This window comes from Athene noctua, chromosome 1 (assembly GCF_965140245.1).
Source record: "Athene noctua chromosome 1, bAthNoc1.hap1.1, whole genome shotgun sequence".
NCBI classification, from domain to species: Eukaryota; Metazoa; Chordata; class Aves; order Strigiformes; family Strigidae; genus Athene; species Athene noctua.
The window spans coordinates 152,629,851-152,644,941 of NC_134037.1; the positions used below are offsets into that span (position 1 = coordinate 152,629,851).

The 15,091-nt window shown below is 36.0% G+C and overlaps 1 protein-coding gene across 4 annotated transcripts in view; it reads left to right on the forward strand.

Annotated features, from left to right (window-relative positions):
* Positions 1-15,091, forward strand: part of ROBO1 (roundabout guidance receptor 1) — a 745,923-nt gene that overhangs the window by 580,624 nt on the left and 150,208 nt on the right. The window lies entirely within an intron of this gene.

A 15,091-nucleotide genomic window follows, 5' to 3' on the forward strand; every position in this document is an offset into this window, starting at 1 on the left:
CCTGCTTTCCATCTCCGAGAAAAGGAGAAAGAATAATTAAATGTGAAAACTGAAAACAGTTAGACCAGAATGCATATGATTTTTACATAGTGTGATCTAGGCTTGCTGGGAATCGAAGAAAAAATGTGATTTCCTTACAGCCCTAAGTTTAGCCTGAAAGACTAGATTCTCTCTTAAGACAGAAGTAACGACTCCCTCTCTGTTTTGAGTTTTGGGAGCCAAAACTGGTAGGTTGCCTTCTACCGCTGCGTTAAAGGTGTAGCCAGTTCTTCACTTGTACTTGATGTTTCTCTTTGTATACAACCAATGATTGTTGTGTTGCTGCTGCTTTTTTTTTTTTTTTTGGTCACCATATTACATTAGAAACACATGTTATGGCAATTGTCTGCAAGCATTGCTAAATGGCATGTTTTCTTGATGTGGTTCTGGAAGCAGTGTAGCTATTTATTGGCTTAGAAGCTGGTCAAAGCCTGTGCTGCTGCTGAAGGGAACGGGCTGTTCTTACTTCAGCCACAGCCACGCGTTCCCATTCCTCCCCCTGCCTTGGCTCTTGTACCCAAGTTGTAGCATGGTGAATCAAGTTTGCTCATCCAACTAAATATACCACGGGAAAAAAAACCACTCTTGTCTCTGTTTGAATCAGTGAGGTGATCCAAGTCCCAGGGAAGAGCACTACAGCTGCCCTCTGGCCAGAAGTAGAGAAATTTGTAACCCTTTTTCAGTGGTAGCATTACATTACATTAGTTTCACTTGGTTGTGACCAGATTGTCTCTTAGAGCAGTATTGTGCCAAGGTTAGTCGGGCTCTGGCATGGTGCCATACTGCTGTGGCTGTACTTCTCTGTCTAACAGTAGCTTATTTGCTGCCTTGCAATCTGTATTGTTCTAGCTGTGCTGTGTGAAGACCTTCCAAACTTCAGTTTTTAATATTTTATTACACTAAGTTGTATTTTAATCTCAAAGGTGTTATTTTCGATTTGTCAGTATAGAATATATTTTGTTGATTTGAAGTTGTTTAACCTGGGGGATTATTCTGTAGCAGTAGCCAAGTCGCTTTAATTCTTTTATTATTTAGGTACTTTATAATCTCTCTGTCATCTGCATGCTTGCAATAGAGATTTTATGTTTAGGTCATTGTTTAAAAAAAAAAAAAAAAATCCAAACCCACAACCCAAAACACTTGGAAATAGCAGTGTGCTAAGAACAGTTCCCTGGGGACCTTGAAGCACTTCTGCTTGTTCTTTGTGAGCCAAGAAGTCATAAAAGGAAAAACATATATTGCAGGTATTTAATAAAATCAAGTTCACCTATTAAACTGGAAATGAAAATCTAGGATATCAACACAACACAGACCACTAACACCATCACAAAAATATAGCAGGTTGGTTTGCTAGTCCTGCTGGTTGACATTATGGATATTTGTAGGCCCTAACTATTTATTGTTAGAACAATGAATTTACTTTATTTGTTTATAGTTTCCAAAGTTTTGAGTATTTGAGGTTTCATTGTGTAGTATTATTTCCTTGGCTTACTTTTCTTTTGCCTGCCTTTTTTTTTTTTTTTTTTTTCCCACTAGTACACCTCTTCTAATAATTTAAATTATTTTTACACATAAAGATAAATAAGTTAGAAATTAAGATAGAAAATTATAACATCTTTGTTCAGTAACACATGTCTAAAAAGCCTTACAAAAAATCACTACATTTTGTCTCAGTGGTTCCATCTTTTCCTTAAGGAATCTTATTAATTTCTCGGAAAATCAAATCTTCTATTAAATATATTGCATTACACATTTTTCCTAATTATCAATGTGTATCATAATTAAAACTGTGAGTCAATTATTGAAAAATACTTATTTCCGCTGCTGCTGTAAACAAAGCAATTTTGACAAGTACACTAGCACATGCTGCTTATTATAGATAATTTAAAATTGAGTGCAGTTTTACTCCCAGACACAGAAGAGTATGAGATTGATGCTGAGCTGTACAGCATCAAGCAGAGTTGAAGTTGTTTCATGTGTCATCGTTTTGGACATAAAATCTGAAAGAAACAGGTCTTCAAATAAGCCCATTATAATTGAGAAGTTCTGTTACTTCTGTATCAGGTGATGCAGTTACTAGAAAATTTAATTTAGCTCCAGCAAATTCTTTAATATATTCCAGCTGACTGACTTTATCACTGTAAATAGAAAATATGTTCCAGTTTTGTCCATTTCCTGCAAAATAATCTTATTGGCTTAAAGCCAAGTCAAAACACTCAGAAAAGCTTTTTTGACATGCATCGAGTTTTATAGAGTGACTTGGTGTTCCTGGTACCAGAAATATGAGTAAAAGATGGAGGGAGAAAACTTTTGGTTTGCTAGTAGCAAAATCCAAGTAAAAACAAGGAAGCAGAGTGAGATAATTTATATGGACAAGTTCTATTACTTCAAAAAGGAATCAGTGATCAGTGTACTAGTAAAAGTGGTTTTGCACAGTTGAGATGGGGTACTTAGAGGCTTATTGTATTATAAATCTTGGCCCATATTCTTATCCTAAGCAAACAGAGGGGAGCTTCATTGATTTCAGTTAAGCTGTGTATATGTAAATAAGGTGAGATTTTAGCTTTCTAGATCAAGTTAAATAGGAAGTCACTGTTTCTGTCCATACCTGTTAGACAAAATACACTTTCGAGTCTCTTAGTCATGAACAAACTACAATACAGAAAGGTGTATTGTACACACATATGATGCCAGGTAACTAGAAGAGACAAAATGGGATCTGTTAAATCTGCCTTGAATCTTGTCGTAGCTGAATATGCTAAAAACTCTAGATGAAGTCTTAGTTGCTTTTGGGTTTGTAGGATCAACAGAACATGGAATTTTTCCCTGTGAAGAACTCTGTTCAGTCTTTCTCCAACTACAGTGCTTAATTCAATCTTTAATAGACTAAGAGTACTTTTACAGTCACAGTTTTACACCTAGTTTAGCTCCAGGTTAGGATAGTACATAGTACCAGTTCACAGTAAGAAGAATTAAAATATCAGTGAGTACTCTCCAGACTTGCTTCCCTTTGAGTGCTGAGGTCCTCTTCCATGGTGTCCAAAGCAGAAGAGTTAAAAGGCTCATCTGATCCTTGGTTGACCTGATTTCCCTATGCATTGACAATTTGTGTGACTGTGGACATGTTGACTGACCTGTGCTTCAGCTCTCTGTCGAAAGCATATGAAAGTGTTTTCCTAGCCATAGTATTATTTTGAAGCCTTCAAGTACCATGACCAGCAAGATCAGAACAATACAGTTGCTTGATCACACATCGTGAGTTGCGCATCCCCTGGATGTATACTCTGAAAATCATATTTGGCTCTAACTATGTATTCAGGCATCAGTTTCTGTGAAACTCTTTCCCTAAGGACTGAACAAGACTTCTAGAAGAGTATTTCTGTTCTTTTGTTCACCGTGAGATGAATTCAGTTGCATAGCCTAATTAAGATTTACCTGGAGCTTTGGTGCTTTAATTTCTACCAGGGGATTGGAAACGTGAGAATCTGTTTAAACACCCCAACAAAAGGTGCTTGGTCTTGTCAATATATCCCTTTACTATTAATAAGAGATAGAGATTCTTGGTATATTCCGTTACAGCCTTCTTATAGAGTTTTGTACAAATTCTATACGTTTTATTAATTGCCTTCAAGGTAATTTATTCTAGCATTTGATAAGTTTCATCCTCATTTTTGGGATTAGATCTAAGGAGAATAGCCTGGTTACAGTATTTCACTTTCATTGCTTTAATTCCTTGACTCATTAGAGTCATCTTTCTTACATAGCACTGACCTCAGGAGTACTTTTCAGTGCAAAACAGCTTCCACAGTTCCCATATTAAATTTTTTTCTTTCTTTTTAAATATAGGAAAGTATTTTTAGAAAGACAATTACATTCTCCAGTGTCAGTATTTCTCGATCTGAAGTTCAACACTGGGAAGACTGTTCTGTCTTTCTTTGCTGGCTCCCTTCTCTTAAGAAATTAACATTCAGTGTTCCAACAGCTCTCTCTTAATGCGAGCCTTTCACTGCCACCAGCTCAGAGTAAAATGTAACCATTAATTTTTGCTGTTCCAGAACTGTAACTATATAAAAAAGTTAAATGGGCAAATAATTATCAGTACATAAAAAGGAGTTACAGTAATGCATCAGGATCATATACCTGATTTTACAACTCAGTGCTAAAGCAAATAATTATCATCACAGGTCAGGAATTTTCAGCCACCAAAAATCAAGTCTATATGCACAGCAGTGATTAAGAGGTGTAGTTTGTGTATCCCATTAGGAATCTGTGCTATTAAGTTTTCCATGATGAGTTATCTTAAAATGTTTTCAGCTGTGTTCTGTTTTGCTTGACTTCCCCTTGGGACAGGATGAGCATGGCTGAATATTGTTACCTAATCTGATGCACTTTCTGAACCACTTTTTAGCATTTCCTTGCTTATATCCCATGCAAGAATACTTTATTTTAACCAGCTTTCCAAGTCACATGGTTAGATAAAACCCAGAGGAGTTTAGGTAATTTCCAATCCATATGTAGTCCTACCCATTTAAGAGACAAACTGTGGTTTTGTTTGCTCCTGGCTCTGGGAGGTGCTACATCTTTTCAAGGCTGAAGAGCCATATTTTTTCACAATTTTTCCAATCTGTGACTTGCTTACATGTTCAATTGGTATTGACACTGTTGATGCAAATCTGTGCTGACCATCTGTGTCCTTAGAAAGGAGTGGTATTGCAGAAGGAAGGATGTGTAAGCTAAACACCTAATTTTAAAGAAATAACTGTATTTCCTGTAAGTAAACCTTTTTTTCCATAGAATTTCTGTGGTTGTTGTTACTGTAAATTGTCCTTAGTTTTGAAAGTTTGCCTTTTAGGGATTAATCAAAGCATAACACTTGAGGCCAATTTACATACAGATAGTCATACACAAATATACATAACATTTGTAAATGCCTGTATATCTTTCAGCATAACCTCTGTGTTTATAAACACATCTGAATTGGAACTGATGTTCATTTCAGTAACCAATTTTGTGCTTAATGTATATATTTTAAAACCAGACATCTGGTTCTTTTGGAGCACAGTCCTAAAATGTACACAAATCCAATGGAACAGACAAAATTCCTGGGTTTTGATGTTGAGTTATCCTGAGATCTACTTCTTGTGCTATTTTCAATTTGTAGTGTAGGCTATCTCTAGAATGTATTTCCTCACGATATATTCCCCACCTACAGGGGAACATAGATCTAAAGAACCTGAAGTTTATATTACTGATTGAACAGAATCTGCAGCTGGCAGCAGATCTCTGCTGATGCGTATGAAGTCCACCCAAGTGGGCTTCAAGCATCCACATAGGTGTTTGTCCTTCTTCAGCTCTTAGTGGGAAGGGGGACCTGAATCTTTCATATGAGCACAGAATTCAGAATGCTTATCCCCCATGTGTCACTGCTTATATGGCTCAGTTGGGTTGTTATGTGTACTGTTGTTAGATAACAAAAAAAAGATCATAAAAGATTTTTAGAACATTAGTCTTCATAGCATCAGATAGACCACGGATCCAGAGTAGTTTTATTTTCTTACGTCTCTTACATACTGGTTGCTACTACATTCTATTTACATGTGTAATTTCTAGCAGTGTATGGCATTCCTTTGCAGTATTCCACTCCTTTGGGATCAGGAGACGTGGCTAATCAAGGGTGGTCGTTCTTCACAATCAAGGATATTCTTAGATGGGTTAAACAATGTGCAAGACTTGCCTATTCAATCTGTATCAAATGATATCAAAGGCTAGGGATTTGCCTTTCTGCAGTTTGTGAAAGACAGGTATTTCTTCTAATCAAATGATTTTCCATTCTTTACTTTTATAAGGATTCACCCGTGTACCTGTGACTCATTTTGTAACACATTTTGGTTAGAGTTCCCAGTATGCTGTCCACAGGACAAACCATTCAAAAACTGCAGGTAGTGAAAAAAGAAAATCCACTTACTAATGATGTTTTTCTCAGTGCATCAGCAAAGGGTTTCTCCTTATTTGTACAGTCTGTCACATCTTGCATTTGTGAGCTTTTTCAGTATCATGTCAGTTTTGGATCTTAATTTGCAACCAGCTTCTTTGGACCTTCATTTATTCAGCTGTCAGGAGTCTGAGAGACTCGTGGTCATATAGATGGGTTGAACCAGCTAAGGCATGCTTCTTTACTTTGGAAAGGAAGGAGACAAAAGATATTCCCTCTAATTATTTAAACATCACTTTTTTTTTTTTTTTTTTTTTTCTTTAACTTTTCCAAGTAATATGGGTTACTTTTGCATTAACTATAATGCTGATGGCCTGTATCCCAGTACAAAGTCACCTGAGTCTTTTAGAAGTGCTGGAGTACTTCATTATTAAAAATTGTAAAAGATGTTCTTTTTTAAAATCCATTAGTAGGGTTGGTTTTTTTCCTTCTGTGTGTGTGTTGTGTTTTTCAGACATCTTGTCAAGCCTTGCTGTTTCTTATGAGAATAGATGCTTAATGTAGAATCACAGGCATAACTTCTGACCTGGAAAGAAGTAGTTCTATCAAAGGGTTGAATCTTCAGTATTGAAGACATTGAAGTGAAAAGTAGCCTGATTAAAGACAGCAGTATTGAGTTTTTGCCATTAGACTAGAAAGGCTGAATTGTTACTAAAAGCCATGGAGAGGGGGACTCTGGAATTTGTGGTGAAAGGAAATTGAAAAGAAACAGAACATTTGGATTCATGTTTCATGAAATAATGTGTGTGACAGAATAGGAAGGCAGTCTGAGGGAAAATTGACATAATTTTTTCCTACAACTAGGAAAGGCCAGATAAATATGTCAGTGTTAACAAGTGAACTATTGTATACTTAGAGAAAAAGATTCAGAACAATTTGTAAATATTAATTTGCATTGGCCTTAGAAGAATGTTTTAGAATGTACAAAAATGTACATTTTTCCCTGTAAATTCTTTATGATCCTGTAATAATTGCAAATCTTTCTTTGGTGTTCTTTAGTTTTATAGGAGCAGTTCTTTATTCAGCTTCACTTATCTTAATTATGAAGCTATAAAATTAAAGTTTTCCCACCGTATTTTGTTACAACCACATGAGAAATAGACAAATGATATAGTATTGTTTTTCAGATAGAAAATAAAGCTAGGGAAGGAGAAAAGATACTATTAGATCCTCAGGGTTAACTAGAAAGACAAAAAATCAAACCCAACAAGGACAGAATTGTAGAATTATTTTTTTAACAACAAAGGAACAAAGCGCACTCTTTAATGATGATGATCACAGAGTAATGGAGACTACGGGTTACAAAAGTAATCGGGAACAAAATCATGCTTTAATAATCGGAATAAACTCTTCAAGTAAATCATATCACTGGAATATAAAATTACTGTGAATAATTGGGCTTATGATAATCTATATTAAAAACAAAAACAAAAAACACCAAACTTGTTTTAGCAGAAAGCCAAAAATTGGAAACTGGTCACCCAACACATGTCTTGAAACTTGACTTACAGAGAGTGACTAGATCCCAGCACCCAAGTGTTCACAGTAGCAGCATCAGGATCTTGAATTCCATATTTCAGCAGTCCAAGTACAAATTAGTCATTGTTTCAGCCGCTCTGTCATTGCTACATGGTAACACCAATATTTCATAACTGGTTTTGTGGTAATTATCTGAACTACATCCGTCCTTTTTTGTGATCATTGAACTGCTTAGTTTTGTATACTGTATATTGTTTTCAGCTGTTTATACCAAACTGAGATAATGACAGTCTCAAAACAAGAGAAAACTAAGCACTTTATTGGTATACTTCAGTGCATGGCTTTTATTAACAGTGTGTTCAAGACAATTTCTCAAGCATGATGCTGACTGTAGGCACAGTGACATCCATGGGACATCTCACATGCTCAAGTTGCACACATTTTAGATGTCTAGAAATTGAATTCAAGTAAGAAGAAGAAGAATTGAAAAAGTAATAATTTTTACACTTGACTTACTGCATAGCCATTCTTTAACTTAATCCTTTCATCCAGGTAATGCTTAAGTCTTTTGACTTTTTTTCTCTAGACAATAGGGCACTCTTTTCTTCTTTTCAGTTACTTATTTTCATCTCTGATTGTGAAAATGCCTTGTATTCAGATAAAATGAGAAGCATAGAGTTGAGTAGTTGCCTTAAAATAAATGTGTTCAGGTAGGTGGGCAGGTATTAGAGCAAAATTTCTTGTTTGCATACTTTCCCTGGCAGGCAATAGAGACTTCTATGGACAGAAGAGAGCCAGGTTTTCTTCCCTGAAGTTAAACCCTGCAAAGCTTCTTGCTCTGAAACAATCTTCTGTGGTTTCTGCTGCTGTTTGCTTCAAGAAATGCAGTAGATAAGCACTGTAAAGATTTAATCCACCAACCTCGCAGGTGGCACGGTGCATTAGTACAGCTTGCATGACATAACGTTATTTAGGTAGTTAGTTTTATATTGTTGGCCTTAGTGTCTGTAAAGAAGAAGTATAAGACCCTTGCCTATACACTTACTTTATTTTCAGATCTGAAGTCCATTCCTGTGTGACACTTCCCTACTACTGTTTAGAAAAATGGAGATGTGAATGTTGCGGCAGAAAAAGGGTGACAGGAGAAACAAAGAGGTGCAGAAAAGTAATAGCAGGGATGTATTGCAAATATTTTTTAATTGCATCATTTGTCAAGCAAATTCCATTGGTCAGGTAATTTCTAACTTCAGTGTGATGGCATGATGGAGGCCATGCTGCTGTTCGTGATGAAAGAATTTGTGGATACCAAAATCCCTGTCCAGTATGTCCTTGTTATTATGTACAGAGGCAATATGTCTTTTCTCAAGAAGGGAGCAGAAAGGCTTATATAATTTTTAATGAACTTTGGGAGCCCTTTATAAAACATTAACAAATGTCTGATGGCTGCCGTGTGCTTATAAACAGGATTTTTTTCTTTTTCTTCTTGTGCTTTAGTCCATAAACTGTTGATATTTCCAACCTCCCAGCCAAAATAATGGTGAAGAGGATACATGTGACTGCAGTCTCTAAAGAGCCAGATATCACCCAGTTACATCCAGGAATTTCCTTTTGAAAGTGTGTTAAAGTTACTAGGAAAGTTTCCTGAACAACCTGAAAGAAGTCTATGTTGGGCGCTGGGTTAACATATGCCAAAGCATATTAATTTGATTTACTGCTACTTGTACTTTCAAATCAACAGAGAATGCTTAGTTGACAACGTAATTATTAACAACACACAGACATTTTTTTACAGATTGAAGATGTCAGCATAGATAGGATTCACTATTGTAAGTCACTGAATTATAGGAGAATTGTATGTACGTTGTGAATGGCCATTGAGGAACTTGAAATGTTAACATGGAAAGTATATGAAAACCTTGGGAATTTTGTCTGTTCCTTTCTTCCTGTTTATGCTAAGGCTTAAGAGAAGAGTGCAAACTCGCTTAAGAAGGACAGAAAAAAACTGTTCTCGGATTGTCTTTAAATATAGTACTCCCATTGATTTGTTTTGCTAGACTGCACAACTCATCAAATCAATTTTGGGCTGTCTTTTCATATAAAATAGTCTCTGAGTTCAGTATTGAAACTGAGAAAATCAGTGTTTAGAATTTGTAATTGGGATGACTTCTTTACCAAAAATTTTCATCACTGAAAAATGTCACTGAACTAAAGGGTCTTGTTCAGTATAGTCAGGGGTTCTTATTTGAAAAGCTCTCTCTTGTCAAATCAAGGATCTACATGGTGGTATGTCGTGGTAAGAATATGCACAGATGGAAAACCTCGGGGGTTTTCAGAGCATTTCGTATCCTCGTTTACTTGGAACTTACTAGTAAATGTTCTTTTATTAAATGCAAGACACCTAAATTACATGAAGTAGGCTACAGATTTAAATGAAGCTCTTCTATACGTTATCAAGGTGTTGCATATTAAGTCAGTGTTTGCAGTATTTTGATTTCTAATCTTGTGTGTGTGTGCGCTTGTTGGTTATAAATGGAATGTTGTTTTGAAAGCCCAAATGTTGGACAGATTTAATATTATATCAGAAAAATTGATATAAAGTGCATGAAAGATGTATAATCTCTGCCCCAAGTATGTAGCAGTCAAAGGATGCAATCACAAGAAAACAAAAACATGGATCAGTGCAGGTTTCTGGAACATTTTTCTGTCACTCCATACTTCAACCATCACATCTATACTTCTATGGAAAATACAACTGAAGTTTTGTTCTGGAGGAAGTTCATTCAGATGCCATTTTCTAACAGTTGCTTGCAACCCCAAAATGTATTAGCAATTTAACTGAATTCTTGTTTATTAGTTGTTCATTCTGTATCTATCACAGATGGTAACAATCCAGGTCTTCTGTGAATCATAAGGACTAAACAAAACATTTATACGTATAAATTGACAAGAATCGTTTACCTAATAATAACTATGTTCTATAAAACTAGTTGTCAGCGCTTTGTAAAATTTCACCTAGCTAAGCCGTTTTATTTACTGTTTTAATTTTTTTTTCATTATGGTATGCTTGGTGTATTTATTTATTTACTCAGACTTAAAACCCTTAGCTTACACACAGAATATTATGTGGCGTTATTTTACCTTTTTTTTTCTCCGTCAATATCTTAATTATCTCTCACATCATCTTTCTTCCTTAAATGTTAAAATATTTCTTCCTGTATCATATGCTAACCTTTACATTAGGCCCAACATTTAGCTTTGCATAGTCTGTCTTCCTCTGATTTCCACCCACAGAAAAATGGTTCCCATGCAGAATTAAACACATTCACAGGTAGTTGGAAGAGTAGAGTATGTAGCGGCAGATACTCCTCAGTTACAGGAACTTGTAGATTAATTTGTTTAAGAAAAAGGTAGCATTTATTCTGGGTGCATTAAAATTGTACTGTGTCATTGCATATAATTTCTGTAAGTGAAGGTTTACTGTGCCTAATGCTCTGAGTCGCTGTAGCCAAGGCCAAGGAATTGAATTAGGAAAATGTTGGGTTATATTTAATAGAAGTTCAAAGTTGAGTTCTTTTTCTCTGGTTAGTGTTAGCACAGACAGCTTCATAGCTGTGCAGTAGCTTGATACCATAATTCATTACTTCATTTAAATACGATACTCTATATCAAATCTGTGATTTCAGGAATAAAAGGAAAAAATTAGGCATATTTTTTAAAAAGAGGATTTTTTTAAAAAAAGAAGGAAAAGGAAGGTATTGGTCATTGCTGTATGTAGAGCTGATTCTTTATGGGGAAAGATGTTGTGAGGGAAATCTTGACTGTGCTAAGTGAAAGTAGTGTTGATTAGGAAGAGGGAGATGGCAGTTGATTGGAAGTGGATAGACTGAAAAAAATGTCCCAAGCAAGTTAATAGCCTCAGCCACATCTGTTGCTGCTTTTTTATTGGAAATTTTCACATGAAAACCTGGTTTGCAAGCTGAAGTTTGGAATAACTTTTCTTTACATTGGACCCTGACTTCCCTGCAAAAAGCAATTAAAACCATATGTATCACTTTTTTGGATGCAGACTTCCCTTTGGCCTGCACAGGCCTGGGAGCATTACGGGCAACATAAGAGCTGAATTATGAAAGTAGTTACAGAATAAATTTACTTTTCCAATGCATTTTACAGAATAATTTTTTCACCAGCTGCATTTGCTTACGTAGTTTTTGTTCAGGTTTTTTTCTTCTTTTTTTAATTTTTCAAACAGTGTAGAAATCTTGGTACTGTTCTTCCTCTTTGACAATCCTAGAAGCAGTTATTGGCCTTAAATGGTTTTAATGTTTTTTTAAATGCCAATCCTAAAACGCACATTCAGTTATTTAACACCTACTGAGCGATTAGGCAAATGTATACTGATTCGTGTGGCTATGAAAACTGCACGAGTGGAAGCCAATCATATTGATCGCTTCAGCCAATTATACTTGTACAACACATGGTTATCCCATTTTATTCACTAATATGCAGTAAAGAAAGCTGGCAGCTAAGAGTTGTTACATGATGAAAGCCTCTTTACTTAGTAGACTGATATCACTGCTGTGAAGGACAAATCTTGTAACATACTTAACAATCTTTTCAAGAATACAACTCAGAGTTACTGAGACAGGAAAAAAATGTTGGCACAATTAACGTTTGGTTGAGAAGTAGCAGCTCCCGGCCAAATAAAATGTTTTAGATTAAAGTTTGGATTCAGCAATATATTTTGAAAGGAAAATTGTTGACAAGGCTACAAATATTGTGAAGGGCTGTGGTGCGACAAGCTTGATTTGGAAGTTCTGTTTGTCTCTGAGATTTCTCTTAGCTTTGAAAATCATGTCTTAATACCTCAGAAACTAAAACCAGCCTATAGCTCTGCCTTGAGACACATGAAGTGTCAGGGACTTACTTGACAATATATGAGTTTCGTTCCATTCCAGTGAAGAGGCAAAGCTAGACCTTTGCTGAACAGAATTGTAAAGGAGTTAAATCAGTATGCAGATGCAAATGCATTTGGTTTGAGATTTAGCTAAAAGTGAAACACTGCCTGCAGTCACAGGGATTAATTCCTTTGTCCATTGTCATTTAGGCTCCCTCTTTTCTTCTGCTGTAGGATTCACTGTTTTATAAATCATTCTAATCATTCTGTGGGGCTAAGATCTTCTTTTCAGCTCATTTGAGCTACAGTATTATGAAAAAGTACCCTCCTTCAAAAGGTCAATCTTGTTGTTTTATTGTCAGTGAAAAAGGGTTTTTTTTCCTTCTTTAACATCTAATTCCATCCTTCCTTTCCATGCCACCAACTAGCTTTGCTTCTCTCTGAAATGACCAGCTAGAGTACTGTTAAAATTTATGTGGCTTAACCTCTTCTCTGTGAAAATGACCAGCAAAGCTAATATCCTGAGGCCATTTCTGAGCCTGCATGCTCTATCCTGGTTAAAATAATGTGTTATAGTAATGCTTGCCAAAACATGGGTGGGACAGGGGGAGGGAATCACATGATCTTAATTTAGAAATAACATCTTAGGAAAAGTTGATATTGAGAGTTGTTTAAAATTGTTAAATTCCTATTTTATGCAGGGCTGCAAATACCTGGTTTAAAAAAAAAAAAAAAAAAAAAAAAAAAGCAAACCAAAAACAACAACAAACAAAAAATCCCAAACAAAACAGCTACTTAATGTTTTCTTAATGCTTTGTGTATGTGGAATGTATTACGTCTATGTTATCCATCATTCCTCCATTATAAAATCTCAGTTCATTAAGTCTTATCTGCGGCCTTTGAATAGAATACAGTCTTCTATTTTTTAGTAGGAGGGCAGGTTACTCTTTATCAGCTGTTAGACCTTGCAGATGTTTCCCTTGTAGTCATATATAAAATAGCTGATATGGCATGAATCTCCATATGACAAATAACCTTCAAATGCCAGGATCCTATTTTAGATTTCCCTTCAACTCCTAATCTCATACACATCTATGATATGATACTTCAGGTTTACAGAAATGACCAACTAATTAAAAAATACTTTATTCAGGAATAGTTGCATCATTTTAATAAGAAATGCACGAAAGTAAGATTGATAGGATATGAACTGTTGCATTGTAATGAACAAAAATGGACAAAGCTGTGGGAGGAACTGTAAAGAAAGACTTGTTTAGGTATTTGTGGTGGTACTAATATCTTCAATATTTAAAAGCATAAAATAGCAAGTTGATCTGATAACATGTGCTAGTGCAACCTGTGCTCCAAATTAAGAAGAAGAGGCTCCTGCCATTCTTGAAGTTAGGTGCATGCAATGTTCCTTTGTATCTCAGAGCTTCAGTAGTGGCTTTGTGACTGTCACTAAATCCCAAAGCTAACACATATTTGGTAGCACAAGAAAATGATAGTAAGAATGCTTTTTTTCTAAATGATATGAGAGAGCTGCCTTTAAGAATCTGGTTCTGCTTTAGATGTTTTTCTGTAACAGCAGTAAGCAAAATTATTGTATATAAATACTGCTGGATTTACAAGTCAGGTATCTCGTCTTTACAACAAATAAATTTCCTTTCCTGACTTGCTTAAAGGTTTTTTCCCTATGTTGTGTATCCCCATTAGCAGCACGGGTTTCATGGAAGAGTTCCTGGATTCCTTACATTTCATTATGGTTGAGTAGATGCAAATCAGAAGAATGAGACAAGGATTAGGCCATTTTATCGTGCTCATTAGGATCCAAAGTCAGATTCATTTTAGTGTTCCATAGCTGCATTGACTTCTTGCACTTAAAAAGAGAGAGAGAAAGTGTTCATGTGCATGCGAGTGATTTTTTTACAGTAGCTGAAATCTAAAGCAAGCTCCCATCTTTTAAGTACATTGTGCCATATTTTCTTACCAAATTGCAACCATTTTCTCAGCGGGCGGGTTTGCTACCTAAGTAAGCACCTACATCTGAAAACTTTCTGGAAAGGTGAAGAGAATCTATCCGTGTTGAAGGACTACTCGCAGTGCTTGAGAGAAGGAATGAGCCCTGGAGGAATCCTGAATTCCAGACGAAAGGGAACAAAGCTGCTGCTGACCTCTGCAACTCATTGTAAAGCTTGTCCTTGTGTAAGATGCTAAGCAGAGTACTGCTAGTTAAAATAAGAGGAAGATGAAGGCAGCTGCTGTGCTGAGACTTGCACCACAGATTGACTCATTGCTGGAAAGGAACTATGAAAAAACTGGTGCCAGAAACCAGAAGAGCATACGAAAGGCAGGAGTTGTGAGAATGCTTATGAGTGTAAGGGTTTGGGAACTTGATCCAAGTAGCACAACAAAGAAATCTAGAGGACTGCAGAAAGCAAGCTAGCCCAGAGATGGCTGAGCTGTCCATAGAAAAAGGTGTCAGGAACCACAACTATTGGGAAGGCTTCCAGGAGGGAAAAGAACTTTGGCAGAAGCCAGAAAGATTATTTTTTTAATTTTTTTTATTTTTTTTTTTTTTTAATTTATTTCTAGTGAACTAAGCAGCCAAGCACTGGCAGGCTGATCCAGGATGTGCCAGATCCCGAGGCAGATGGAAAACAAAAATCAGTTGTATTGGCTTTACT